Raw genomic sequence first — 26520 nt, 5'->3', positions numbered from 1 at the left:
ACAGGAGGTTCCACAGCTGGACAGATGTGGGGAATGTGAGCTCTGAAATAATTCTTTTAAATCTTTTTTCATTTCTGTAAGCCGCCCGGAGTCCTCCGGGATTGGGCGGCATAGAAATTTAATAAATGAAATGAAGAGCTTCACGTGAACTCTGTCTGACAAACCTACTCTGGTAATCCTTTTTTGGATCAGAACCCTCCTGGACGGAGGGGGCGAAGAAGGGCAGCATCTCACCAGACCCAGAGGGGGGCAACAGGACCCTTGCAGGTCGGAGATTTGCCTTATGAATTGGAGTGGGGGCAGCAGCCTGCAATATGGCTGACAAGATGCTGACTTCCCGTCTAAGCAAATGAACAGGAGGATGAAGAAGAGATGAAAGACTGATAAGAAAATTTATCTAACCCACAGTCATAAATCAAACCTGGTAAAAGCAAAGAATCTTGAGATTTCATGAGAGCATAAATAATATTGATGGTCAGACTGGGATTTTCTCCAAAGGAAGGAAGGAAGGAAGGAAGAGAAGGAAGGAAGGAAGGAAGGAGGAAGGAAGGAAGGAAGGAAGGAAAGAAAGAAGAAAGAAAAGAAAGAAGAAAGAAAGAAAGAAAGAAAGAAAAGAAAGAAAGAAAGAAGAAGAAAGGAAAATGGAGTTGAAACCCCCCTCTCCAAAAAAAAAGCTATTTGGCTCGAAACAATTCGGACAGAAAAGGAGAAAAGCAGAGAAGTGACAAACCCCTTCACATAAACTCTAAATTTGGTTTTGGATTTGAAATAGAAACCAAACATTCTGAAAGATTATTTGCCTTTGAAGCAATTCCAAAAAAAAATCAAGGGAAAAAAATACTTTTTCTCGCTGATAACTGATAACCTAACCTTGACTGTGTGGGAAGTTTTAATTAAACAACTGCCATAAATTAGAATTTGGGAAAGCAGGAGGCAAAAGAGAAACGTACCCAAATCTGTCTGTTTGCAAGTTTGTTCCAATTGATTTGTTTTAAGCAGCTGTGGCTGATCGGATGCGGAAGGTGACAGGGGAAAGAATTATTACAGAGTGAAAAACTGGGAAATATGTGGGTTTTTCTTTTTCCCTCTTTTGTCTTTTTTTTTCTTCTGCAAAAGTATAAGATGGCTCTGGCTACTCTTCCAGTCTCACAGTAGTTGAAATTTAAGGTGGACCAGATCCTCAAAATAAGACTTGTATTCAAAACTGCAATTTTGAAACTGGACATTAAGGAAGAACAAAAGACCAAGATGGCTCTCATCATTCTTCTCCACATCAGCTGAAGCAGATAAATTTAAGGTGGATCAGAACTCTGAAATAAGAACTGTATAACTAACTAACTTTGGAACTGGACATCATGGAAAGCTGGGAATTTGAAGAACTATGTGAAATTATAAAAAATATGCATAATCATTAAAATCAGTAAAATCAAGCCTAAATAGAATTCTGAACCCAGAGAAGCAGATACGTAAAGAATTCAAAGAAGAAGGGAGCAAGGCAACGAAGGAATGGAGAAGTAGAAATGGAGGGAAATAAAAAGCAGACAAAAAACTCCATTAGTCTTGGCAGTGGTATAGGGAAAATTGTAAAAAGAGAAGGTGCCCCAACAAAAGGGAATAAAAATCAGACAAAAGAGGTTGAGGCTGTTAGTAGCATAAGGAAAATTGAAGTAGGGGGTTTTGCCCTAACAAAGAGAAATATAAAATATCCTTTTGATAGCAGAGATTTGTGATCCACTTTTATACATGATAAGTAAACTGAGTTATGAATTGACTGAATATGACAAGAGAAGTACAACTAAGCATGAGTTAAAATATATGAAACATGGACATACAGTATATAAAATTTTGAAGATGATGAATAAAGTGAGATATTTACTGCTGTTATTCTATCTAATACACTAAGGGAATTGTAATGAACATTGAACAGCGAGAATTGCCATTTATAGATAATTAAGGGTAATCTAATATAAGATATGGAAAATGGAGAGGGTACATGAAATACACCTACAATGGGAAACTATTGAGATTTAAAGACAGAATCACTAACTGAGGGCATGTAAGAATGTATAATTATTAAAGATAATGATGAGAATAGCTGGGAATTGTAACCAGGTCTAAATCTCGGCCAAAACTATGCTGAAGTGGGTGGGTGGGAGGGTTTTAAAAGTACAATGACATATGACTATATGTATACTTTTTTGTTCTATTTCTTTAAAAGGGAGAATATATGTTAAAATTACATATGTATATTGAAAGGAATTATCAATAACCATAACATAAAATGGAGCTTGCTCAGAAGATGAAATACACCAAGTAATGAGATGAAGAGTGGGAAACAGAGGAGAGAGAGGGAAGAAGAGAGGGGATAGGGAGAGGGCAAGCGGGGAAGAGGAGAAGAGAAATTAGGGAGAGAGGAGAAGGATTGAGGAAGGGAAAGTAGAGAAGGGAAGGAGGGACAGAGGGAAGAAAGGAGATAGGGTGGGGGGAAGGGAGAAGAAAGTGATGGATAAGGTACAAATATGATGTATGGAGAACAGAAGAGCCAATAATTGTTTTGAGAGTTGATGGTAAGATGAATTGATGTAAACATTATAATACAATATGATGTTGGTTATGTAATAGTATACATGTGATTATATGTTATGAAATGAAAACATAAAAAAACTTTATAACAAAAAAAACATCAACGGGGAAAAATACATGCTATCACTAAGAACCATATACATCTTGGGCACATAGTGATGGCTAACCATAGTTAGACAGTGATTGCTAACTTTTGCCATTGTGTGCCAAAAGGGGAGGGCATGGGTGGGGTCATGCACACACATGCCTACACCCATAATTCTATGCGCCTCCCTCCACGCATGCACGCACAAACCCCAAAGCCTCTGAACCCCTGAACTAGAAAAATCGCCATAAATGAAGGATGAAATCAGCTGGCCAGCGCATGCATTCATTCTGGAGCTGAACAGGGAAAACACCTCACACGCCCTAAGAAATGGCTCCGTGTGCCACAGGGTGGCATGCGTGCCATAGGTTTCGCCATCACGACCTATACCTCCAATATTAGGTACAGGCAAACTGTAGACTAACCTTTATTTGTGCCATTCCTTGCCCTGTCACTATAGGGTTTTCTGCAGTAGACACAAGAATCAACTCTTCTGAATGCTCGGTTTTATAATTTTCTGTAGCTGGAAGGGGGCACCCAGCCCATCTTATTATTATGAAAGCAATCATTCCTTTTTAAATTTCAAGGGATTTCTGAAGACCTACTCGAAACAGCTAAATTCCCTAATGATTTCACACAGGTTCAGTCCTCTTCATTCTGCTCAGCACTTGGTGACGCAGTTTAATTGGCAACACCTACTGCAGCAGAAAATGATGATCAATTCTATGTACATAGGAGGGATATTTAAAAATAGACTGGTTTACTTTTCCACGTTCATACTTAATTTTTTATAAGCTGGGACACAAATATAAATGTTGAGATGATCCTTTGAAGGTAAAAGCATTACTCTTTACAATTCTTAACAAATTATTTACAACACCCTAAACGTTTTCTATTACTTTAAGCTTATCCAGCAAACTTAGGTCACAGGTTTAATTAACCTTTGGTAAGTCCTCAGAAGGTTACTGTTATTAAAAGCTGCTAATTTAACAGCACATATGCTAATCTGTTCTGTAATCCACCTCACTTTGTAAAGTGGCACAATGTGTTTAGATGGCACAAAATACACAAGAAAATCCTTTAAGCATTCCCAACTTGTAGGTCAATCATAAACACATCCATTTGAAATTTTCCATTTCATTTGCTGGAACTTGCCTTACTCTAAGCAAATTTTAGACTAAACTTGGGAGAAATCTGTTAAATGAAGCACATAGAGCACTGTAAATAGAGATGCTGCTTGGAGTTGTTTCCAGAAGAAATGGGATTTTGTCACTTCCTAGAGCAAAGCAAAGCAGTGCTGCTTTATCTCCATCTTCTTTATAGCCACTTACAGCCTTCTCTTGTATAATTGTGCACTTGAAAAAAGACTGAACCTTTCCCCACAGCAATGGCTGAAAGCTCTCTAGGGTGACTTTGGCACATACGGCAGGCTGCATAGATACAAAAATTATGTAGCTTGACCCCCTTGTGAGGAACTCAGCAAAATCATGCAACAATTACTGAAGCCACACAGCCTGGATTTCTGTGTTGCATACCAAAAATTATTCAGGTTGGGCAGGCTAATAGGCTGTAGGAATAACTTTGGGAAATAGGAGGAAGAGGCACAACCAGGGCAATGATATGAGAAGAGATATGTTGGTCCAGAGAAGGAACAGAGGTAGAGAAAGCACTCAGAAGAGATGGAAAGTAGAGGCATCAGTGTGTATGTGTGTGTGCGCACGCGCGTGCGCACGTGCGCATGCATGAACGCACATACATTTAAACTTGTATGATTCTATTACTACACTGCTGTCAAACTCGATTGCATCACATGACATATTGTGACGTATCATGACGTAGGTTTTTTTTGCCTTTGCAGAGCTGGGGTGGGCATGGCCTTTGTGTAACACTTCTGGCCCACAGGCTGCCAGTTTGACACCCCTGTATTATTATAATCTTATCAGAAAAACTGTTTGAAGCCAGGCCAGTTATTTCACTGAGGCAAATGAGGTGGCCTCTTCACTTTGCTAAAGCGAATCATAATACTTCCATGACCCCTATTTTCTCTACCTACCAAATATATGTACAAATCTATCATTCTGGGAATTGAATATGCTGGGGCAATCTAGAATACCTATTTCTTCTCTGGACCATGCAATTACATCTCATCCCACTTTGGGATGATCTGACAATTCTCTGGAAGTTGTTTTCCTAAATCAGAAACAGTTGGTAACCTTCCAGACAAGGTGCTCTAAATGAAATGAGACAGTTTCAGGGCAAGGTCATGTTCTCAACACCATGATCTATTTCTAATTCAAAAAAGTAATTTTGTAAAAACTACTAGCCCCTCCCAGAATAGATGGATAAGCATGATCCAGAGAAGAAAATTGAAAGTTCCAGAACAAAAAGGATGTTTGTGTATTACGGGAGATACATAATCATAAGGCTGCTATACATGCTTTATTAGAAATGATCTTTTTAAATTGAATACAAGGGCAAAAAATTGAAGCAAACATCAAACTACTTTGATCATTCTACAAAATATGAGCCTGATGTTGAACACCAATAATACACTGTAAAATTAAAGGAGGCAAATCATTACTGTTCAAGATTGAATAGAACGATTGGATTGTAGCATCTAATGGACATTATTTCAAGACAGTTTCATCTGTCTGTTTAAGTACAGACTCCAGAAACATTCACTGACAGGAAGTGTAGTAGCTATGGGCTTTGATTGGCCTTCCCAAAACTGGTGGCTTCTAGGTGCATTAACCTTGCAATTCACAGAAAGTGAACAGCAGGCTTTGATTTAGTCCAAATTCTACAAATTATAGTCCCAATCTATATGGAGAAAAAGTTAGGGCATCATACAATAGTGCTCAAGTTATGAGCATTTTGCTTAACAGCCACTTGAAATTAAGGTAACACTGTAAAAAGTAACTTGTGACTGGTCGTCACACTTATGACAGTCACAGCATCCCCACAGTCATGATTGTGATTCAGGTGCTTGGCAATCAGCCTGCAGTTATGATGGTTGAAGCATCCCAGGGTTCACTGTTGAGAGAAAACTAGAAATGCCATTATTTTAATGTCTAGCCTTTAGGCATCTTAAGCGGTACAACAATTTTGCCATTAAAAATGCTAAAAAAAATCTATGCATGTAAATATTAGATTGCAAACTCCTATTGTTGCCCTTTGTTGAAAACAGCAGCATTAATGCTTCCACACTGACAGAAAATATTATGTATATCTACAGGAGAAAATTCCCAAGGGAGGATCCAAGGAAAAATCAAAAGAAAAGAAAAAAGAAAATATTTTTGCTGTGTTTAACCAATGGATTTCATAATAGATAATTAGAAACATGGGAAGAAGGAACAAAAGAATAAGAAATCTAGCACAGGTGAATGGAACTTCATTGATTCCACTTGAAATTTCCATGCAGCTGAAATGACTGTAATTTTTTAAGATATTCTCATAGGTATTCCAGAGAACTATTTGTATCTGCTAAGCCACACATGACCCTAGATCTAATTTCATGTGAACTTTGGTCTCATTTAAATTCTATCATATCTATTCAGAAACCTGCCAAGATCTCTCTGTCTCTTTCTGACAAAAAGGAATGAAATGTCAGAGAAAAAAAAACATCCATGGCTTCCTCTATTTTAAAACACCACACAATTCTCACTAAATTACTCCTGTACAAAACCCATCAGATCAGTTTGAAGTTAAGTAAGCAAAAGGTAGCACTTTTTAATTAGCAGTTCAAGATGCTGAGCTTGTCAAGTAGAAACCAAAGCACCGCAGAACATGGTGAACACCTATTCCTGCCCCAGCTCCTGCCCACCTAGCAGTTTGAAAGCATGCAAATGAGAGTAGGTAAACAGGTACCACTTCGGTGGGAATGTAACAGTGTTCTATAGACCTTTGGCATATAGCCATGTTGACCACATGACCACAGAAAATATCTTTGGCCAATAGTGCCCCCCACCCCGGCCAAGAAACAGATGAGCACTGCACCCTAGAGTCAGAAACGCTTGGCTAGGGAAACCTTTACTTTACCTTTTATTGAAAAGTTTCTGTTTATATAAATGAACAGTGATGTATTTTCATAAACAAATGTCAGTACTTGTCCCTTTTTTCTGGCTGTAGGCATTGACCTAAAAGGTTTACAAGCAGATGCATTTTATGTGATGAAGATACATCAGCATAAACAGGACAATCTTTAAAAGCTTAAGAGCAAAATTTGAGCTGCTATCTCTTACCTTAATCTTGGAGGCCAGAAAATTTTGACTTTTGAGTTAAATATTTATTCTTTTCCTCAAATCCAACTGATATAAACATGGATTGAACAGGAAGGCTTTACATCAGCAAGCAATAGTGCATTGCCCTGTTGGGAATAAATGGAAAGAAAAAAGAAGATATAGTGTTAAAGGTGCTGCATAGAAACTAGGAGACTGTGAGATCTAGTCCTGTCTTTACAACCTTGAGTTACATATAAAAGTAATAAGCTGGAATTTTTTTAAAAAAATGTCAAAGCACTGCCACAAAATTGGGATTTCACTGTTTTAGAACCTTCGATCTCATGTGATATTATATTACAAACTTTCCAAAGCAAATCTTGATATCAATATAAAAACTGAAAGATGTTATCACCACCTTTCTTTTCCAACTTTCTTTTCTCAACAGACCTTTCTGTTTAAAACACATTGATTCAAAAGTAAGTGACAAAAAACAAAGAGGGAAGGAGTTGTAACTAAAAATAAATATTTTTTACAAAAGAATTCTATCTCTAAAGATATCATAGGGAAGCCGAAAGTTGGCTTTTCCTATTATGATATTATGATTTATTTTAAAAGTGGAACACAAACAACAATAAGCTGATTTAATTAACATAGTGAGATATAAACAGCAACCAGAAAAAAATACAGTAGTAATAACAATGACTGTTTGGTTTGGTGGCAGCAGTGCCTCAGATAGACGATCCATACAGAGAGTGGTAAGGACAGCCGAAAAGATTATAGGAAGCTCACTTCCTGTTATTCATGATACTGTTTATAAGTGCTATGTGCTTAGTGCTCAAAGTATTGTTAGAGACCCAACATGCCCACTTTACGATCTGTTTTTGTTGCTCCCCTCTGGGAGGAGGTTTCGAAGTATTTCTAGCAGGACTACCCAATTTTGTAACAGCTTTGTTCCCTAGGCCATCCATCTGGTAAACTCACAAGATTTGTTTTTCTCACGATGTACATGTATACATATGAACTAGACTATGTTGTTTCTCTGTGTCATATACTATATGTGGATATGTGGGTATAAGCATAAATTTGTATGTATTTATTTATTTAGTCATGTTTATGTAGTGTATATTGAAGGTGGTGGCTCTTTTTGAGAGCTGTAAGCAGAAAAAATCATTTTAATGTATGCCGATTAGTGTACATTTAAAGTGATAATAAAGTTATTCTATGTCTATGCCTATGTTCTATTCATGACAGCGATTGGAAATAGACAGCAAAAGAATTAATTCAAGAGAGTGTGTTTTTGTAGGTAAGCAATTTGGATGCCCAGCTCTCAAAGACTCTGGGAGACTGACAGCAATCAAATCATGAGAACACAATAAGAAGTATAAAATAATTGAAGTAAAGTAATAATAAAATAATAAAACAATAAACAATATGAGTGGGAGCTGGTCAGATTTCAGAAGGAGTTCAATCCAGGGGGAAGAACTCTGCTACCAAGAAAATGGTGCTCCTGATAGGAAGCATTGTTTAATCGAAAGAACCTGGAGCATGCCAAGCCTGTAAGTTTCAATCAAACAAATAGGATAACATCCATTTGTTGTTAATAAGGGATTAATTCAATCCTTAACTCTTATCATTAACTCTAGATTCATCCTTTCATTTCTAGAAAAGTTTACCCAGACCGTATTCATTCTTAATACAAATTTCTTTCCATGCACATAATTATTCTCTGAGTCCCAGGTTCAATAGAGATATTTATTTATTTAGCATACAATGTCAGGGAAATCTACACATGATCAATACAACCTTAATTGCTAGTTCATTCTGTTTGGGAGGGTCAATTTCAATTTATTTTCCAAAGTACCAGAGGACAGGACAAGAAACAATGGGTGGAAACTAATCAAGGAGGGAACCAACCTGGAATCAAGGAGAAACGTCCTAACAGTGAGGACAATTAACCAGTGAAATAGCCTGCCTTCAAAAGTTGCGGGTGCTTCATCCCTGGAGGTTTTTAAGAGATTGGACAGTCACTTGTCTGAAAAGGTATAATCTCCTGCTTGAACAGGGAGCAGGACTAGAAGACCTCCAAGCTCTATTCTCTCTTCCAGCTCTATTCTGATCAATTGATTGGCTTAATGACACTGGAACTGCTGGCTAGACTAGACTCCAGAAGTTTGAGCTGGCTCCTGTCACTTGTTCCCTAGCTCCTGCCCACCTAGCAGTTTCAGCAACTGATACTGCAAGTAGATAAATGGGTACCACTTTGGTGGGAAAACCTAGTTGCATTTGTGTATGCACAGAGAGCAGAAGCCAGTGCTGGACTCGGCCAGAAGCAAGGCAACACAACATGAGATGATGCAAAATGAGACTGATGAAGGCATTTGGAAGGGCCAGCTACCCAAGCGCTGCTAGTCAGCTGGTATAAGGTAGTTTGCCCTTGTCATGTTCCAAGGATAGACACTACGCCAAACAGAATTGTACAGTTTTTCTTTCTGCGTGGTTGCAATGGCTGTTTTATTCTCATTAGGGATATTTTAACTTGTATTTGTTTTATGTAAGACAGTTTAATGCTAAGTGTTTTTATTAATTGTGGCAGCATTGAAACATAATTAATAAGTAAATAAAAGCTTTTCATAATGCATTCCATATTTGGGAAATGTAATTTAATATCATACTTCCATACTTTACTATTATATTTATTTCAACTTAGTATTAATGTAGGGTAATGCAATTCATCTGAAACTAAAATGGATTTACAACCGGTCTAGACTAAATCGTATGAGTTAAAGAGTGCGCAAATGTCTTACAATAGCAACACACCGACATGCACACAGGCAAAATAGATGTCCAATCAATTTTAAAGACACTTTCAGAGGCCTACTAGATACAAAATATTATTCCTGATGAATTGACTTTATTCTGAAAACCCTGACTCATTTATTTTCCAAAATTACACTGTATTCCTATTCTTTGTTCTATTCAGTTCAGATATGTAACTATAAGAACAAAAGATAAATGGAATATTTTGGCCTTCAAGCACCAAGATCCAGGTACACCATGGCCATTGTCTATGATAGCTAAGGATTACGGGAACTAAAGGACAATATTTGAAGGTACCAGTTTGTGGAAGGCTGCTGTAAATAATTATCAAGTTCGACAGTAACTGATTCCATTGAGTTTTGTTTCATTTTGAACCAGGCAGTATGTGTAATAGGCAGAACAGTTATGCTATAAGAGTGGGATTGAATCCACTTCTTGTAGATGCCTTTCATTTACTAGAAATTGGTAATGTTGCTTTCTGCCCATGATTTCCTGAAGCACAGAGGGGAGGGGAGGAACTACAGAAGATATAGAGATAAAGAGAATGCAGCTGATTCCCACAGGATAGGAGAAGACGCAATTCATACCTCAGATGGTTTTTAGTGTTTTTGCAAACCCTCAGCTTCCCTCAAGTATGTTGATGCCATACTTCTTTAGCAGTTTAACAGAGAATAACAAAACTGGTTGAAGACTATTCTAAACCCCTATTACTCCAATATGTCATTTATGCCATTAAGTAACAGAAGGGGGAGGAGGAGGAGCTATGCTGTTACTCAGTGCTGTGCAGCATTGATTACTCTGACCAGCCAAAAGACAATATCCTTGGCACTGGAGAAAGATGGCCAGTGCTTAATGTAATGATGGAGTGTATTGCTTTAGATCCATGACATAGAAACTGGTTATAATAATTGTTTTCCTACATAAACAAAATGAGGCCTCCTCTATTCCCAGTATGTGACACTTCAAAATGTGCAAGCAGTAAAGTACAGAATAAACCTCAAATTACAGCTTGACAAACATACTTGTGACTCCATTAAGATTTATAATAATCCATGTGACAATAAAAAGAAGGGACTTATTACCTAGTAGGCGACATGATTTTATCCATATTCCTGGAACTGATCTTAGGCAAGCCCCCAAAAGTTTTCAGCATTATTTATACTAAGGATGTGCAATTCCTGTGGGACTCAGCTTGGATGCTCCCACATTAGCTGATTGATGGATGCTAAGAGCACTGCTCTCTGTATTTATTGTGCTGTGTTTGCCTGCCTCTTGCCAAAAAGCTTAGTGAACTACTGAGAAAATTTATCTATTCAATGTCTATGGACTTGCCATATAGGACACAAAAATATAATCTAGACATTTGCAAACTGTGCACAGAATAGTTCTTCTGTAGTAGTTAGGGAGGAAAGCATATTGGGGACATTCCCACCATAACTCAAAGTACAACGGCATACAATCTACTCTATCTATTTGGAAGCATAGAACGGGAAAAATGGAGAAAAATGGATTTAGTTTATGTTTGCACATACGATTATTAACTGTAGAACTTCTTCATGAAAAAGGACAAAGATATTTACATAATACTATCCATACATCTTGGACTTTTAATTCATGCTGCTTTGTAATAAGGGTCACTAATGGAGCTTTCTGAGCAGCAGAATTTGTCCCCATCCCTATGGGGGGGGGAGAAATATGGCATGTACTTTTTATTAATAGCAAGCATACTAGTTGTATTTCAAAATTAGCTTTTACCATATAAAAGCTGACTAATATTTCTAACATCTTTACTTTGTGCTTTTATTTTAAATAACTAATTTGAAAAATAATAATAGTAACAGACAGCAAATGCCATCTCCACAAAGAAACTGAAGAAATAAAGGACCATCTAGGTAGAAAATTGCACAGATTGATTACAAACAATGGTAAAGTAATAACAAAGATGCAATGGAAAAAATGTCACTTGCTTGCAAGCAAGAATGGATGGTACCATAAAATAGACAAAGTCATCAGAAAATGAGGAAGTTAACTTTAGAATTCAAACAGGGAAGCATCTGTCACATAACACCCCAGGCTCAGACTTGTCGATAGTAAAAAAAAGACAAAAAGTTTAGATACTGGACATGGTTAAGACCTAGAGACTGCAGAATAGAAGAGGAAGAACTGGAGAAAACCACAAAATGCAGGTAGAATGCCAAAGAAATCAAAGATAGTACCAACAGTAACAGGTATCTTGGATGCAATCACAAAACAACACCTCCTTTGGCACTGACCTCCCTGTCACACTTTGCACTCTGCCCACCTGTTCAATTGTCTCCCCAGCTCTGCCTCCATTCAGTGAGTGGTGCCCACAGCCGGTTGATCATGTGGAGTTATCCTGCAACAACTTGGTGGTAGATTGGCAGAGACAAGTTAGTGGTGATGAGCTGGCTGTGGCAAGCTGTCCATGGCGAGTTATCTTAGACCCATGGAAGGCAGTGGGTACTTCTAAGACAGAAGTAGAGATTCTGTGATCCCATCTTTCTTTCTTTTTCTTACTTACATACTTACTTACTGGTACTTACTTACCCAACCCTGGTGACTGTCTGGCCAATTCCCTAGAGGGGTTTTTTTTTGGCAAAGTTTTACATATGATTTGCCTGCTTCCTAGAGAAATTGGCCAAGGTCACCCAGATAGCTTTGTGCCCAGAGGGAGACTATAATTCATGGTATCTTAATTTCTAGCCTGATGCCTTAAACCACTGGCTGAAACAGACTTTGCCTTCAAATAGTGGGGAATTGCAGATTTCATCAAGACAGTTGATGTTGCAAGGATCTATTGCTTCTCAGCAATTGAGGGTTGGAGGATTCTCGTCCTTCCTAAAGGAAGGAAATTGTCCTTCAGGTTTTGTTAGATGGGAATTTTCAATACAAATTTGAATCCCAAAGAGAGTAGGAGGAAAGGAAAGGAGCCATTGTTGATTTACAATGTAAATTTTACATGCTGTGACCCTTTGTATGAAAGAAAATAGCTTAACCTAATCATGGCTACAAGTCACGTCCAAAAGAAAAAACAGAAACTAGAAATCCTCTGTCTGAGTGTTTGTGTTTGTGTGTGTTTGTGTGTGTGTGTACGCACAGTGAATTTCATACAAACCAGAAATCAACACTTTAATAAATAAAAATAGAAATGGACCATGAATGTCCCCTCCCAATATTTGCTATTGCAAATATGAAATACTGTTTCTTATATTGCAGAGCAAATGAATAACCATAATAAAGAATAATTGTGCCCATAGACCATTTCATGGGAAAATAAAACACCATCTCCTCCAATTTTGAAGGCAATTTACTAAATCATACTAGATTAAAGGAATTTTCTTTACGCTGCTCATGTTTTGTATTCTTCAACTCAGCATGTAGGATTCCAAAGGATAATTTCTCATTGTTGAATGCTTACCAAGCAGTATGACCACTTACAATGTAGCTCTATTTCTTATGGTATGAGAATATGAACCAAATCAGCATGGGACAGAAGAATAAAAGAGTGAAAGGGATCAATTCGGAATCAGAATGTTCTAAGTGAACATGATGAGGCAAAGCAAGGGCAACTTGTAAACAACAATCAAATTACTGTAACAGCAAATCAACAAGGAATTGATTTATTTTTATAGCAAGCATGATGTAAATGCCAGCTAAATTGAAGCACCAGACATGATCTTAATTTGAAGGCAGAGGTGGGGGGGGAATCACAAAACTATCATTTAACTTTCAAGATTTGTGAAGTGAAGTACAGTACAGTGTGCGGCATTTTTAGAAAGTACACTGGATCTCTACTGGCCCATAAAAAGTATTAGATTTATAGCCCACCCTTTGTTTATAGATTGCAACAATACGAAATGTGAGCGAACTGGGACGGGTGACTCTGTCAACTTATAAGCTTATCCTTATTTCATATTATTGAACAAAGAACTTATGTTAGGATTTAGCTGCCAAAAATGTGAAAAGAAGCGTGAATATACTATTTCTGCTATCATTACATGTGACATTTTCTCCTTTTAATTTCCTAGAGCATATTTAACAAGAGCAATTGTGAAACCATAAAAAGGTATTTTTTAAAGCTGTTTAGTGATTTACATTTGGAAGACGGGAGGCAGATTTGGATTATTATGTATTCATCATATATCCATCATATATCTCTACATAGTCCTACTGTCTTTTATGTGCTACTTATATGTAGAAGCAAAGGCTTCCAAACAGAGATGGTGTCTTGCCTATCTCTAACATCATCCGGTTTTTCTCTTTCTATCATTTACACTTGCATTAACTTAATACGTTGGACAGTTTTCATATATTGACTTTTATAAGTTGAAGTTTTTCTATACATTCAGAAACCTAAGAGACAAGGAAGCTTCAATACTGACATGTCTCTGTACAACAGGAGCACTACAATCATGCATCCTCACCAACATATCCGTTGTGAAGTAGAAAGGTGTGGTGAAACGTGCCTACAATGCCTTTTAACTCAGCTTGCTCCTTCACATGATCAATGCTTGATAGGATTGAAATATGCCCATACCATGATTTGGAGCATACTATGGCTGGTTGGCAACACAATTTGCCTGATTTGAATGCTGTGGCTACCAACCTTTCTGTTTTAAAAAAATCAATAAAAAGGAAGTCTGCAATGTCTTCTGAATTCAAACAGCCAAGCTTTGGCTACGACATTCATACCATCTGATAGTCTAATAATACAGGTAGTCGTCGGCTTACAACAGTTAATTTAGTAACCATTCAAAGTTACGTCACTGAAAAAAGCGACTTAGGACAATTTTTCACATTTACAACCTTTGTAGCATCCTCATGATCATGTGATCAAAATTCAGATGCTTCGCAACTGGTTCATACTTATGACCATTGCTGTGTCCCATGTGACCACTGTTGGCAACCTTTTAACAAGCAAGGTAAATGGGGAAGCCAGATTCACTTAACAACTGGGTTTCTAACTCATAAAACTGCAGTACTTCACTTAATTCTGGCAAGAAAGGTTGTAAAATGGGGCAAAACTCACTTAACAAATGTCTCACTTAACAACAGAGATTTGGGGCTCAATTGTGGTCATAGGTTGAGGACTAACTATAGTTCCAAGTCTTAAAACATAAAATTATATTTTCAGAAAATAGTAATTCAGGAAATTCATGTGATATTTAGATATCCCAGGTTGGGTTTTTTTTGTGACAACCAGAAATGAGTTTTTAAAGGAGCTAAAGAGGGTGAGGAAACCTTGAAACACTGATCAAGAAATCCATCCTTTCCTGCTGTAATACTACTTTTTCCTTTTCTTCACTGCTGTAGATCACTAATGAATCCGAAAGATCTGTGCAAAAAGTACAGGCAGGCCATGTTTCCTCAAGCACAGTTGAGAGAGCTGGAAGCAGAGAGAGCTAGAAATCTGATGGAATTTTCTAATTTGATTAACAGCAAAGACTAATTGCACTCTCTCTCTCCCTCTTCACTTTTGTGTTGCAATCGTATCTGTTGTCTCTCGTGTGCATGTATGTGTTTTCAAGATGCCTGCTTAAATTATCAAGGTGGCATCCTGTGCATTTCTACTTAGGAGTAAGCCCCATTGAGCTGGTGGGAATTATAAAGAAAATTAGGATTGCATTGCTCAGCTGCAGTGCATCTGTTTCTCAAATCCCTTTAGAATGGAATGTGAAAATTGTGTTTGCAAAGGTAGGCAGAGAAAAAGATGGGTGCTTAAAGTGGCTTCAGCCAGGCATTCACTAAGGGAAAAAAAATCAGGTTATTCTAAATATATACTCCTCAGTATATGGACATTTTTTAAAAATTTTGTTTTCTTGTTTTAAGTAGGAAAAACAATTACTGTATGCCAATGGCTGATTGGGCAGATTCAGCTGAAAGCATTTTTTTTTTCCACTTATAGACTAGACCAGAGGTCTCAAACTGGCAGCCTATGGGCTGGATGCATCACACACAAGGCCACGCCCACCCTAGCTCCGCGAAGGGGAAAAACATCATGATACATCACGTGAAAGTAATGTGACGTGGTAATTTGAAACCCATGGAGTAGACTATGCTATTGGACCTTATTTGTTGTTCAATCACTATGTGGTATTCAACTCTTCAATCCCAACCAATTTTTGTTGAGGACCAGTGATATCATTTAGAGGAGCCTACATTTTTTTTCTCCTTAACCATGATGACCATCCACAATCTCATGTAGTCTCACCTTGCACTTTGTCTGAAAAAAAAGATACCTCCAAACATGACCATACATCCTAAATAAAGAAAACTCAAGTGTCTTGAATAGAAGTCAACTATAAAAGAAGCCTCTGAGAAAAAGAGAGAAACAAGAAGCAGAAATCCCATAGACTTCAAGAGCAAGACATTATCCACCCATCAGAAGATACTAAATAAATAAATAAACAAAGCCCAACACAGGCATTTCATTACTTCTAGCAACCTCACTGGCATTCCAGTTTTGCATAACTTGGGATTTCCATCCTGTGGGTAACAGCAACATAAACCATGAATCATTATAGAGTCAAGTCATCTAGCCTTAACCTCAAATGTCTCAAGATCCCATTCAATCGGAATTGACACAATTGCAAACAACTTCATGGAGGAAATTAGCAAAATTCATTAAAAGAAACTGCAGTAGTCAATATCATTTCTTCATGATCCACATACTTTTTTTCTGAAAACTTAATTTTTATAGAAGTTGCAAGGTTTTCAGAATACAGCACGAAGTGTTTAGTTCTTTTCCAAGTGGCAGTTTGTGGTTGAGTTTTCCATTTTCTTATGGTATTAAGAGCATTTGTGAAAATAATGCACAACAGATGAAAAATGCTTCCATGCCTAGAAATTAAGTAGATCCATACGTTCCATGAAACACAGATCTGTTTTTTTTGTTATATGGTGCGGAATTCTGCACTGCAAGATTCCTCTATGAATATGCAGCAGTGCTGCAGTACAATCACACAAGCTGAGGGAACACAGAGCTATGGGATTCCAAAATGGCTGAGGAAAAATGGTTTAATGTGCTAATGTGAAATGTTATCCTAACCATGATTACAGAATTATTGCGGGAATGAAATAAGGAGGTATGAAATCTTCAGCTCTTTATATAGGAGCTGGGGTATAAATGTTATAACAATGAATTAACTGTCTTAATTAACTTTTAACAATTTTTATTAAATAATTTTTTACAAAATAAAAACATATAAAGTAAAATTTAAGCAAATAGGAAGAATGAAGAAAAAAAACAAAGAAACGTATCCAATCTTCTTTACAGTAGTTACAAATGAATTTATATATTAACCTCTCTAAGGGTCATTTATTTCATGTTGTAAGGAAGATAAAAGGATGAGATAGTAGTTACATCCAGTGTTACTCCTAAGATTTAGAGTAACATGTCTTAATATGTCTAAAATCCTGAGCAGTTTGTCTTCCATTGCACCAAAAAGAATAATTCATTATTTAAAGATAAGACAGGACAGAGTCTATGTTGAGGAATTCCTCAATAAAGAGCTGAGCTATGAATAAGCTTACCTTATTCCCCTCCTCCTTCCTTTACCGCTAATTCTCCTCGAATTTTGTATTAAACATGCATTATGTCTATATAATTAATTAGAAAGGCTGAAAAGTCCATCTCAACCTCTCAGAAAGGGCAGATTTAAAAAAACAAAAGGCCATCTTTCAGGAAGAATCTCCCCAGAGAATCCATTTTTTCCCTCATTTTACTTCAGCAAAACATGGTACAACAAGCAGTTACCATATTCAACACAGTGTTTGATACACTTAATTGTAGGTCATTAATAAATGACCTGCCATTAAAATTGTGTTGTGCACATGTCTTTCTGAAGCAGATGTTTCATCTATTACCTGCATGATATCTATCAACATAGTTAATATGGCTACCTTATGAACTAATTATTTTGCAATTACATGGAACAAATGATATTTCTTGCAAAGGTTCTACTAATTATCCAGGCTTGGCAAAGGGTAAGAATAATGGGGGGGAAATTCCTCATTTCTTCCTCCCATTAAATCTAACACCTTCCTGGCCCCAAAGTGGCCAAGGAAAAAAAATGACAACACTTTCAGACGAATGGCACAATTCTATCCAAAGAAGAAGTTGGCCTTTCTTGTTATTAATGGCAACTTCCTAATAATTCTGTATCAACTTTCCTCCAGTAACATTAGCAATCCCACAATGGAAATATTGTCGAGTTGCCTTGGTTTCTTTACATCTGATGCTCTTTTGCTTTTGACCTCATTGCACAATTAGTAGGGATTTCCAATAACAAAAAACTACTTCCTGAACATTTGGCTTGGTGTAAGTCTTTTAAAGCTCTTTTGTGGTGATCCCTGAAATGAGAAAGAAAAAATTGGATTTCTTTTCCCACAAATCAGCTCTTCATGGCCTTACTTTTCTCTGAATACCACTCTTCTCAAAAATAATCCTCCTAAATAGAGATTGTGCTTATTTGTTAATAATTCATTGTCAATACTGGACAGCTAAATTCCACAATGATTTCTATCTCTTGCCCCATTCCATGTCCTTTTTAGCCTACATCTTGAGTAACAGGCATGAAGTTTGGAGTTCATGTGGAGAATCAGAATGTTCAAACATAAACAGAGAAACTCACACATTTAAGAGAGATCTTAAAACAACAGCAAAATTTTTCAGGCGCCAAACTGGTAGTAATGGCGGCTGGAAACCACCCCTAAGTTGTTATTATCATATTTATTTGCCACCCATCTCACAGTTCAAGGTGACTTGTTGCAGAGGTGGGTTCCTACCAGTTCGCATCTATTCGGTAGAACCGGTTCGTCAAATCTACCGAACCGGTTAGAAGAGGTTCCACCATGAACCCGGAAAGCAGGCCACACCTACAGAAGAGGTTCCAAATTTTTTTGAAACCCCCACTGGTCCTTGGATATGATTATTCTACACTATCATGCTCATATTTATAAACTCAGTGCCTCTGTGAAAGGTAAGGATGACTACTGCGTTTGTGGTGAAATCAGAACATTTCGTGGGTTGGAGTTGTTTTAAAACGCAAACCAAAGATGCCTTTTAAAAAAACAAGTTTACATCATATTCTTATGCATGCCAGTGCTGTGTGTGAGGTAATTTAAGGTGGTTCTGACAAGTGTCATCGGCATCTTCATATCCAGTCACATGGGTGGCAATCCACTCCCATCGGTCACATGGGCAGCAAGCCACTCCCACAAAGGAGAACCACACCCACAGAGTAGGTTCAAACAATTTTTGAAACCCACCACTGCTTTGTTGCCAAGATTGAGAAACACTGCTTGAAGGAATTGTCCACAGGTATTAGGTAGTGCCCAACACGCCTCCCTCCAAATTTCCACACCACATGATGCTATACTTGGAATGGAGCTTCTAAGACTGCTCACATTTATACAGTCACTATGCAGTTAGAGATATTTTCAAGATGACATAAAGGAGAGTTTATTTTGGTGGGACTTTAAATTCTCATCTTTGCTGAACTAAGTTTCACTGAATTAAACAAAATATCAGCAGTTTGAACTGCTGTTTCAATAGCCAATAAAGCAGAATGGACCGATACTATATATGAGAGGCACATTTCATTTTCCTGCCTCCTATTCATTTTCCCCACCATTTTTGGAATACAGTGTCCAAAGAAATTAATTAGTTGGGGTTTTATTTCCTAGTCTCTTTTTCTAGAGATTTTCCAGCCTCTAGAGCACACAGTTTCTCTAGAGTGCATTTTCTTCTAACATCCAACCCTCCACACACATTTGAAAGGATTTAGCAATGATATTTGAAGAAAAGCTAACCCTTAGCCAACCAAAAGACATCCTCAAGCAGTTATAAAAATGGGATAAAGAGAAGCTTTCTTTTTATCCTCCAGAAAATGAAGAGTCAGAGTTCAGAAAATTCCCCTCCAGCCCCATACACACAATCTGCATTCTCATGACTACACTAAACACAGCAATTGCATATTGTGTATCTTGGCATTTTCATCCACTCCCAAATATCTAGGGCTTGGCTCCCTGCCATCACAAAAAGGGCTCACGGCTTCAGACTAATGAATTTTGTGGTCAGTACATGAAATAAGTATACCAAGTAAAAAGGGAAATCAGTTCCTAAAATACTGCATTAATAAATATCACTGTTTTCCAACTAGCAAACCTCAACTGCAATCATCTTCTTCATTTTTAATGTTTTAAACCCTTATCCTATGACTTCCCATCATTTCCAAACCAGATGATCTTTTCTTGACTGAAAATGGTCCTCTTCTCTCCTTTGCATCTGTGCAGTACTTTTATCGCTAATAAAGAAATTTTTTTAGCTAAAAACTTTGCTTTTAATTGTTCAAATACCTGGTATAAACTGTACATTTTTCTTAAGGTCATTTTAATTCAGATGAAATAAATTTGTGCTTCTATTTGAGTCTAAAGTCTAACATTCCAAAATCAGCTATAAATTATTTTAAAATATTACATGTACTCAGTACTAAGACTTTGTTAAGCCAATATTGCTATTTATAAGAACCAATGTTTAATGCTGTCAGCTGTATTTTATTTGCAATCATTCCTCTGGATTTCTCTGGTTGTTTTGTTTTAGTAGTATTAATTCTTATACTGAATTTATCAAAGCTTCCATCTCCTTTATTACTAAAATATTGCAACTGAGGATGGGAAAATAATCTGTAGCTTAAATACACTAAGAATTCTTGTGAGATAATCAGGACTCAAATCTGAAAACTTGTGACGCTGATTTGAGATTTGAGCATTCCATAGACTGCAGATAGGCTGTGTTGGCCAAATAAAATGATAAACACAACTTTGCCTTCACAGTTTCTTATATGTAAAGTGTTGGAACACTGAAAAGTTATTAGCTAAACACAGATTGTGGGTGGTTCAAATAAACCTTGATCTAGTTGAACCACCATCACTGAGATAGTCTCTATATATCACACCTTCCGCCAGAATGTCCTCTTCTAAGGATGAGCAGGACCTACAGTCTCTGCAATAACATATTGTGATCAGGCTACTTTCTATAATGCTGGGATTATTGGATCTAACTTTCCACACATTTAGCAACTCTCAAATCCACACATCACTCATGGGAAAAGATTATTTAGGCCAAAGAGCTGACTCTCTACAAAGACAGGAGCCCAGGCAGTCCATGTTCAGTTGCCTGTGGTCTGCAACGCAGACATCTTGCCTCCGAAGATAGCAGTCACAGTTGCCAGCAAAGGACAATCTGTTGTCAGGACCACAGTCAATAAACCCAAGCATAAACACAATAGATAATGATCATGAAAAAACTACATTAGCAATATTGACTTATTGATAGCTTTTGTACCTGGATTCTGTCTTACTGCCCATTGTCATTTCTTTTACACTTCAACTAGGACATTAAGTACAGTAATTGAAGTCAGTTTTCCTTAATTTTGGCATCCTCCATTCACACTCATTTATTACATTAAAAAAAATCAGATGTAGATATAACCTTTCTTGATATCACTGTATTTCCCATCATTTATATATTTTGAGCTTTATGCCTTTTGTAATTGAGTATTAGGATCTCTGTTGTTATGCTTCTTTATTTCAGTTTTTAAAAAATCCCTTTCCAAAGTAGTAATAAAACCACCATCTATGCAGCTGCGTTTTGTTGGTTGTTTTTTCCCTTATTTTACAGCTGTATTTTATCCCAATTTCTATGTTAAGAAAAGTGTTCTGGATTTTTGAAAGCATCTTAATGAAGACTAATTGACATGTTCATAACCACTCTTTTGAAAGCTGTTTTCCCACGCAGTTGCTGCTCTTTGGAAATCAACTCAAGTACAATGCATAAAAATGGGATAGAAAAATTTATTACATGCTAGAAAAAAATCTTTACAGAACATTGTAATGTGAATGAAGAACTGTCTTAATGTAGTGACAACTCACTGAAAAAAATAGATTAAACTGCATTAACAGTAAACACATAGTGAATTAAAAGATTCTGGCAACATGATGATCCCACCAAACTTGGAATTATAAAGTGTCATGCAATCAACATCAAATGTTGTTGGAACAGATGATTCAATATAAAATATTCTTGTATAATAATCATGGACATGACAATTCAGTTGACATATTATGATGCGTATCTATTTTTATGTAGGCTGTGAAAATCAAATGTTGTGATATATCAGTTGTGAGGGGTTCGTGTTTCAAGCTCAACACGCAGAAGAAACTATCATTAATAAAGAGAACATGTTAGCAAGTATTCTTTGCATATGTACTGTACCTCTGACATATTAAGAGGTGATAGGATTCAAATATATAAATGAAGGAATTATCTTATGTGCACTTAAGAGTACAGGACTTAATTCATATTAGAAGGCAAACTCCGTAAGCAACAACTTTGTTTTCCCAAATCATGAACTGGCTATACTTGTACCAATTTAGCTATTTCGAGGGCATCTGTCTTTAGACAGTTAAAATAGCTGAACAATTCCTCCACAACTTCATTTCTACACATTTATAATCTACATAACTTTACTATCTTTTATACATGCTAAAATGTTGATTGTTGAAAAATATCACAGTTAGATACTGCATTCCAAGGTCAAATGGGCCATGTTGAAAAATCCAATTCAAACGATGTACAGTGGTAACAGGTCTGTATTGATGCATCAGGAATTGCATGGAATTGCCCATTGCTTTTCTCATGAAAAAAAAAATTGGAAAGAGGACCAGGTCACAAAAGAAGAATATTTAATATAAAACTGTAGAGCTGGCGGCAGAAGAGCAAAAAGTTTATAATACTATGAATTGAAGTTATGAAAAATGTTAAGAACAACAAAAAGGCTTTCTTTAAATATTTTCCAACGAAAAGGAACACAATCTGCATAGTAACTGCTTAATGAAGAAGGTGCAGTGCTAAAAGGTAACAAAAAGGCATAAATTATAACTGTGAATAACAAGTCAAAGCAAGAAGAAATATTTCATACAGTCTGAATGTCAGAAAAAAAAACTTTCTAACAATATCAGCAGATTGATAGTGAAATCAATTATCCAAAAGGTGGTGAAAATCTTTTTATTGGGTATGTTCAGGCAGAAACAATCTGCCAGGGATGATTTAATTTGGATTCCTGAACTGAGAAGAGTGGTTGGATTTAAAGGTTAATGGATGTATGAGTCTATGATTTATTAAAGCAGAGAATCTGACAGAGCAATAAAATAAAATACATAGTGAAATAATCTCAAGCATATTGCAGGAGTCAAACTAAAACATCCTAAACAGCTGATGTCTTTTCATCATATTTTCTAATACCTTTTCATGATTTACTACAAAAATTAGACATTGCTAATCAATGACAGATGAATATACTAATTCCAAAATGGCACTTAAAACCAGAAAATTTAATTATATCATTGCAAATACATTCAACTTACATAACACCCATGCTGAAATCAAAATTATTCAACTTTTTCTTCAATAACAATTAGAAATATTATCTACCAATACTGTAGGAGATAGTGTAAGTAAGCAATTACATTATACTACATACATACAGATAAAATTATTGCTTTGATGCGTTAAGTGTCCACTGTAATAATTTACAAGTTGTATTGTCAATCACTGATAGTAAAAACTAAAATTACTTAGGTTAGCTTTTCTTTCATCTCTATTCTGCGGTCAGGGATATTAGTGTTCTTGTGTTCTTTTCACAGGCAAACAGATTGTGCCATTAGCAGGCAGTATGATGCCTCAAAGACCTTTATATATTTATGTCTATGAATGTAACTGATATGAAGCACATAGATGTTTATAAGCTTCAAACTGAAAACCCCAAGCATTATATCTGGAATGATTACATGGAAATGACATAAAAGCAAACTAAATAAATACATTTTACAAGCATAAGCCTTGGGGAAGTTGAGGTGATTTAGAGCACATGGGCACAAAGTATTAGAGTTGCTGAAGTCTTCTGTTAAACAGTTCTGGGCCCATTGATTGCATCAATTATTTCTGGAAATCATTTTTTAAGGACACCCAAGATATTATCTCAGCTCTTCAAATGTGCTCAGTAATCCAAAATACTCCCTAATGTTATAAAATGCTATGATATTATAAAAAGATATAATAGAAGATGTCCAGTGTGAATCTTTCAAGTTGTGTTGGATAAGAAAAATAAATTTAAAATATGAAAAATCAATACAAGTCTTTGTTTTGCTTTACCTGGTTACAGCATATGCTTTAAAACATTTGAAAATCATTGCTCTCAGGAATATTGCCTATTCTGCAGAGGAATTTACTGAATTACAGCCTCTGATATAATCATATTTAAACTTTTCTTTTTAATGACAATGACGTATGCAACAGGAAGAATTTAATTCATTTAAATCACAACAAATGGATGAGTCAGAATATAACTAAAATTAAGTTCCCCTACACATAAAATTAAAGTTTGTCAATTTTCCTACTATATGAACCATGTGTGACAAAAAAGATGTTGGATTTTGAGTCGAACTAAGTAAAAGCTTTTATCCAATTCTCTTATAAAAATAATGGCTACCTGCTGTATTGCATAAGGCACACAACTTAAGCAACCACAAAGAATCTCTGAGAGTCAGTGATATATAATTTAATAGTATTGTTATATACATAACAATGTGAAATCACAACTGCCAGTTCTTTCCCTAGCGTTGATTTCCATATATATCCAGTTCTTCCTGAGAACATGGGATATCATAGTATATCAGCATAATATATATGGAGATCCAAGCATAGTGTGGCCTTTTGTAATTGAGATATAAAAAAATTGAAAAAAATTTCAAGTGCCATCCAAGATGTTTTTAGTGTGACACTCAACACACCAATAACCATTGGGACTAAGGCCCATTTGTGTCATAATCTTTCAACTTCGATTTTCGGATCTTAGTATTTTCTTTATCTTCTATAAAAGTTTTTTTCATTATATGATTTATCTGAAGAATTTCATAGTGGTAGATATGACTATTTATGCAAACTAATAGAATTTAATTTAGGAACTGAATTCTAAATACGAGAATCAAGTAAGCACATCATTAGAAAATGCCTTCAAAAAAGAATTACTACCCCTTGCATTAGAAATATCCTAGCTCTAGACATCCTTAACTCCCCACCCCCACCCCTTCTCCAAATATGAATCTCCTGGCTTTTCTTGCAACAGACTGTTTTGATTTTTCAAAACAGAAATGGAAGAAACTTCAAGGAGAGTGTAACCTCACTGGCCTCCCTTTGTTGGTTCATGAACTCTATTGTTTTCTTAAAATCCTAGCCTTGCAAGTGATTCCCGAGCTTTGTTTTTATTCTGAAAGCTTTATATTCCCTGACTTGACTGAAATTACAGCTTTGTTGGTGAGTAGGGGGTGGGGTGGGAGTGAGAAATACTCAGATCTGCTAAGTAAACACTGACTTAATTTATGAGGGGGGAAAATCCTGGAAGGAAAACATGCTGGGCTGCTTCCATTTAAGATATAACTACTACACCTCCATTAGCAAAAATCAAAGAGCTGGAAAAAGTCCTCTCTTGCCCATTTTCTGTTTCAATTCAGTCTGTATACAACACCATCTTTTGTACTAGAAATGCTCAACAACAGAATTTACTAAGACACAAGAACCTCAGATATCATAACACATGAATATAAAATGCAATGAATTAATGAAAGCAACATAAAGTAGCAGCCTTACTGTTTGTACATGCATTTTTGGGCGGGTATGCATAAAACATTCCAGGAACAAAATATTCTGGAAAACAATAGAACATTCAATTTCTTCCCCTGATCATGCCAACAGTACTATGGATTTTCAAAAGAAAATCTAATATAATGGAAGGATTTGCATTCATAGTGTTCCCTACCAGAATTTGCTCCTATGTAAACTGGTGCATTAAAGACTTAGAAGTTTCAATCAGAGGCTAGATCTGTTAAAATTGCTGTAGTGTAGGGCTGTCAATTTGCGGCAAAAGAACCGTTGCAGGCATTGAGTATGTCTAATTTAATGAAAAGGAAGACTAGGGGTGATTTGATAGCAGTGTTCCAATATCTAAGGGGCTACCATGAAGAAGTGGAGGTCAGCCTATTCTGACAAAGCACCTCAAGGCAGCACAAAAATTGGTTGGAAAGTAATCAAGGAGAGAACTAACCTAGAACTAAGAAGAAATGTCCTGACAGAACAATTAACTAGAACAACTTGCCTCCAGAGGTTGTGGGTGCTCTGGAATGTGACTGTTCTCCTCCTACCATTCACCACCCCTTTTTCACCCCCAGGTTTCCGCCCCCATCCATTAACCTCTACCATCTCACCTCCGCTGTTAGGACCATAACTGTTCGTGCCGGCCAATGGGACCCAGCATCTTTAGTCCCAGGCCCTTCCTCATGGGATTTTGGGAGAAATGCTGTTCACCCTGGGCTTTTGGGCTCAGGTGACAGTTCACTGCCAGCCAATCAGAGGAAGGGAAGGGAGAAAGTGTTCCATGTGGAGTTTCCTCTCAGGGGGTTTGTTTCTCCGTCCAGTTGCCTCAGGTCCAAGCTAGATAATCCTTTGTGTGTGTGTGTGTGTGTGTGTGTGTGTGTGTATGTGTATGTGCGCGCGCACACACACACACACACACACCTAAATACACATTGGCCACAGGAATGTTAAAATCATGACTTTCTACTTGTCACAATGCCTCAGACTCCTTTTCTTACTTTTACACCAAAGCTCTTAATATTATAATTACTTTAGTCATATAATCTAACTACATTGTAAAACTCAGTCATATACCCTAACAT

At 36.6% G+C, this 26520-nt stretch overlaps 1 protein-coding gene across 2 annotated transcripts in view; it reads right to left on the bottom strand.

Moving 5' to 3' along the window:
* TSPAN18 (tetraspanin 18) overlaps nucleotides 1-26520 on the bottom strand; it is a 183092-nt gene that overhangs the window by 78786 nt on the left and 77786 nt on the right. For both annotated transcript variants that reach the window (XM_032226439.1, XM_032226449.1), the window contains exon 3: nucleotides 6910-7034. The gene's annotated coding sequence lies outside the window, so the exon portion shown is untranslated. The remainder of the gene's footprint in view (nucleotides 1-6909; nucleotides 7035-26520) is intronic.

This window comes from Thamnophis elegans, chromosome 1, assembly GCF_009769535.1.
Source record: "Thamnophis elegans isolate rThaEle1 chromosome 1, rThaEle1.pri, whole genome shotgun sequence".
NCBI lineage: Eukaryota > Metazoa > Chordata > Lepidosauria > Squamata > Colubridae > Thamnophis > Thamnophis elegans.
The sequence above is the reverse complement of the archived record's forward strand: the minus strand, read 5'-3'. Positions and strand labels throughout refer to the sequence as shown.